This window comes from Vollenhovia emeryi, unplaced genomic scaffold (assembly GCF_000949405.1).
Source record: "Vollenhovia emeryi isolate VEMERY1.0 unplaced genomic scaffold, V.emery_V1.0 DF939168.1, whole genome shotgun sequence".
Lineage (NCBI taxonomy): Eukaryota > Metazoa > Arthropoda > Insecta > Hymenoptera > Formicidae > Vollenhovia > Vollenhovia emeryi.
The window spans coordinates 1,299,797-1,304,859 of record NW_011967198.1 but is presented as its reverse complement, the minus strand read 5'-3'; positions in this window follow the sequence as shown (position 1 = coordinate 1,304,859).

Here is a 5,063-nt window from a genome sequence, read left to right as displayed (position 1 = left end):
AGGCAGACTGGCATCGAAGATTCGGTCATCTGAATACGCGGGATCTTCAGGAAGCCATTCAGAAGGGCCGTGTACAAGGAGCGAAGCTGGAAAACTCCTCGAGCGTGCCTGCGGAATTTGCTTGGAGGGCAAGATGGCGAGAAGTCCGTTCCCGGTAAAGTCTGACAGGTCGACAGAAATTTTGGACCTAATACATACAGACGTGTGCGGACCGATGAAGACTGCTTCCATCGGAGGGGCTAAGTATATTTTGCAGTTCATCGACGACAATTCCAGATGGGGACAGGTCTACTTTCTGAAATATAAATCCGACGTTTTTCAGGCGCTCCAGGATTTCGTCACTATGATGGAGAAACAGACGGGTAAGAAAGTCAAGGCCATCCAATCAGACAATGGAAGGGAATTTGTAAACACGGCCATTGATGATTTCCTGAGGGAGCGCGGAATAATCAGGAGACTAACAGTTCCGTACTGCCCCCAGCAGAATGGCGTAGCCGAGAGACGGAACCGTACTCTAGTCGAGATGGCCCGATGCCTTCTCCTGCAATCCGGTCTTCCCACACGTTTTTGGGCGGAAGCCGTTAATACGGCAAATTATATACGTAACCGATGTCCGTCGAGGTCACTGGACGGAAGGACTCCGTTCGAAGCGCTGTCTGGAAAGGTTCCCGACGTGAGTCACTTCAGGGATTTCGGGCAGCGGGCGCTCGTATTACGCAACGGACCCGGTATCGGGAAGTTCGATCCACGCAGCATTGCGGGAACACTCGTTGGATATTCGGACACATCGAAGGGCTATAGAGTATGGATCCCGAGCGAGGTTAGGATCATCGTCTCGAGAGACGTGAAGTTTCTACGCACGGAACCGCCGAAAGAGGAGACATTCGAAGATTTTTGCCCGGAACCTGAAAATAACCAGCGAAGAAGATCTCAGGATTCCCAATACGACTCAGTTGACATTGTATTGGAACCATCCAACACTTCGGTCGATCATCCAGATGAGGCCAATACAGAGCACACTACGGAGATGAGTACCCAGAACGAGTCCACAATAACGATGATACAGAGTCTCGGGACAACGAGGAAGAACCTCAAGACGATCAAGAAGATCCACCCCGGGGTACACTTGACGGCGGGGAACGCCGAAGAGCACCTGGAAGACCAAGAATCGTCAGAACCGGAAAAAGGGGGAGACCTCGGAAGGAGTTCCATTATCACGATCAACAAGCGTCATTCTTAGAAGGATACGCAGCAAACTTGTCGGAAGTTCCGATGAGGGAGGCGATGACCTGTCCGGAGGCCAACGAGTGGCGGGCAGCCATGGTCGAAGAACTAAGGTCCATTATCAAGAACGAGACCTGGAAGTTAGTCGATCGAGTCGATGGGCAAACGGTCATCGGAAGTCGAATGGTACTCAGAAACAAGGTTAACCCTGACGGATCACTTTAGCGACGGAAGGCCCGGCTGGTAGCTCAGGGGTTTACTCAGAAGCCAGGTGTACACTTCAACGAAACTTTTGCTCCCGTCGCAAGAATGACCTCGATTCGAACGATGATCAGCCTAGCGACGCACCTCGGTATGAAGATACACCAACTGGATGTTGCCACGGCATATCTTAACGGATACTTGGAAGAGAGCATACTCATGGAACCTCCAAAAGGTATGACCACGCTACTGAAGGATCTCTTGGATTCGGAAGAGGATGACGTCATTCGAGTGAAGGCAGAGAAGATGCTCGTTGACTTGAGTTCCGGAAATAAGGTTTGCCTACTTAGAAGGGCGCTATATGGATTGCGACAGGCCGGGCGGAGCTGGTATCTAAGGTTCGACAAGACCCTGGAAGGAATGTGGAGCCATCCCCACCAACGCAGACGCCTGTCTGTACCGCATTGGGAAGGGAGAGAACATCGTTTTAATTGCAGTTTACGTTGACGATGTGCTCATCGCGTCACGAAATCAAGGGGAAATTGATCGCATCTCCAACTTCCTTTCACGGCAGTTCACCATAAGGAAGCTCGGCGAGGTTCGTCAATGTCTCGGAATCGAATTTAGTCGCGAGGGAGAGTCCATCACCCTAAGCCAGAAGGGTTACATCTGCGAGTTACTCAAACGATTCGGAATGAGTGACTGCAACCCAGTCAGCACGCCTTTGGACCCCGACGTAAAATTGGAGAAGGGAAGAGTTGAGTCTTCGGACTACGGAGAGAATTTTCCCTACCGAGAACTCGTGGGTGGTCTCACCTATATCGCGTCGTCTACCAGGCCAGATATAGCTTTTTCTACAAGTTATCTCGGGCAGTTCAACAATTGTTTTGATGAGTCACACTGGAAAGCTGCAAAGAGAGTCTTAAGGTATCTTAAAGGGACCATGAATGTTGGCCTTGCTTACCACCCGGACTCCAGACCTCTTGTGGGATACACCGACTCGGACTGGGGTAGCTGTCGTTTGGATCGACGCTCTTACTCCGGTTTCCTGTTCGCTCTCAGCGGATGTGCAATTTCTTGGGACGCTAAGAAACAGAAGACGGTTGCTTTGTCCACCTGTGAGGCCGAATATATGGCGCTCACAGAATGCACCAAGGAGGCCGTCTACTTGCGACGCTTCTTGGGAGAACTTGGATTCGACCATCTGGCTGACGTCAGGGTCTACGGGGACAATCTCGGGGCCTTGAAGCTAGCAGAGAATCCTGTTTTCCATCAGCGTAGTAAGCACATCGACATCAAATACCACTATGTTCGGGACGCCCTTCGCAACGAAAACCTGCTGATTAAGTCCGTTCCTACGACGGACATGGTCGCTGACATGCTGACGAAGGGTCTGCCTAGGAAGAAGCACTTGGATTGCCTCAGGATGGCCGGGATGCGCGCTGTTTCCTATTGCCAGTAACATCAGAGGAAAATACCAGGCACGATTCGAGGGGGAGTGTAGGAACTCGCTCGTTTTATATGAACCGCGGGTAAATCTGAGTAAACCCCTGAGCTACCAGCCGGGCCTTCCGTCGCTGAAGTGATCCGTCAGGGTTAACCTTGTTTCTGAGTACCATTCGACTTCCGATGACCGTTTGCCCATCGACTCGATCGACTAACTTCCAGGTCTCGTTCTTGATAATGGACCTTAGTTCTTCGACCATGGCTGCCCGGATGTAACAATCTCTATATGCAATACTTCTCCAACACGCTAGGGAAATTTGAAAACTCGACTCAGATACAGTGTTATATTATCCTCACATGACTGCTTCTCATTAGGAAGTTGAATATATAACGCGAAGTGAATAATCATCGTGGATTGTGCGATCGCATTCCGCATTAAATCTCGAGTCGAGAAAAGCAGTGGAATAAACGCGCTATTGTACGAGAGTGAGTCAAAAATTATCTGCACTTTTCGTTCTACAATTTATTTACACAAAAATAGGGGTTCAATGTATACATCATTTTTCAACATAGTCTCCTCCCTTGGCAACGCACTTGGTCCAGCGGTCCACAAGCTTGCGTATTCCTTCCAAGAAGAAGGTTTTCGATTGGTCGCAAAGCCACTTTTGCACCGCTTCCTGCACGTCTACGTCTGTAGAAAATTAGCGACCTCGCAAAGCATCCTTGAGCGGCCCAAACAGATAAAAGTCGGAGGGAGCAAGATCTGGGCTGCAGGAAGCGGTGCAAAAGTGGCTTTGCGACCAACCGAAAATCTTCTTCTCGGAAGGAATACGCAAGCTTGTGGACGGCTAGACCAAGTGCATTGCCAAGGGAGGAGACTATGTTGAAAAATGGTGTACACATTGAACCCCTATTTTTGTGTAAATAAATTGTAGAACGAAAAGTGCAGATAATTTTTGACTCACCCTCGTATTACCTATTTTATTGCATTTAATGTTGTTCAAAGTATGACCTAAACGTTATTCCTAATAAATATCAAAGTGCAGTAATTGAGATTGTCAAATGTGTTGAAAATAAACTCCAGTGTTACAGAAATATTTACCTTTTACTACAGAGATTTTTCCGACGTGACGAACGGTATGTATATAAGCTTATGTTCTCTGAGTATCATATGTGTTAAAACACCGATTATTCAATTAGAAATCTTATAAACAACGTACTTCTAAATTCTTGTGAAATTTTAATAAAGAATATTATTACATGTTAGGAAGTAAATCTTTATATAGAATCGATAAGACGGCGGTAATATACACTCGACAGCAAAATTAAAAGATCTCTAAAATATTGCCGAAAAATTGTCGATTTTTGAAGTGCTACAACTTAGTGAAACAAAATCGTACGACAATGTTTCTGGGCTCATTTTAAAGGGCGAAGCCTCTACTTTCGCTTCACTAAGTTGATTTTCCTCGAAGATGCTTTTACACTAGGAAGCGAGGTGGAAATTTAAAAAAGGATTTAAACTTCGAAAATTTTGCGAACTCAAACGACTCTACGGAGTTGCAAAAATTTATTTCGCGGCTCACATTAGCACGAATTTGAAGATTGAAGCCTACTTTTTAAAATGAGATGTTGAACATTGACCTACGATTTTTTTTCGCCGTTTTGTAGCATTTTGAACGTTTTTTGACAAAAGTGCTCTCATTTCGTGAAAAAAACTCATACGACAATGTTTCAGAGCTCATTTTAAAGGGCGAAGCCTCTACTTTCGCTTCACTAAGTTGATTTTCCTCGAAGATGCTTTTACACTAGGAAGCGAGGTGAAAATTTGAAATATTTAAACTTCGAAAATTTCGCAAAAACCAAACGACTCTTCAGAGTTGCCAACATTTATTTCGCGGCTCACATTAGCATGAATTTGAAGACTGAAGTCTACTCTTTAAAATGAGATGTCGAACATTGATGTACGATTTTTTTCGCCATTTTATTGTATTTCGAACGATTTTCGAAAATGTCAAATGTGCTACTGGCATTAGCATAACTCAAGGTACACCACGAGAAGATTGCATGGTCGGACTTGTACATACCTCGGGAGTGTGTGTGTATGCGTGTGTGTGTGTGTGTGTGTGTGTGTGTGTGTGTGTGTGTGTGTGTGTGTGTGTGTGTGTGTGTGTGTGTGTGTGTGTGGTGTGTGG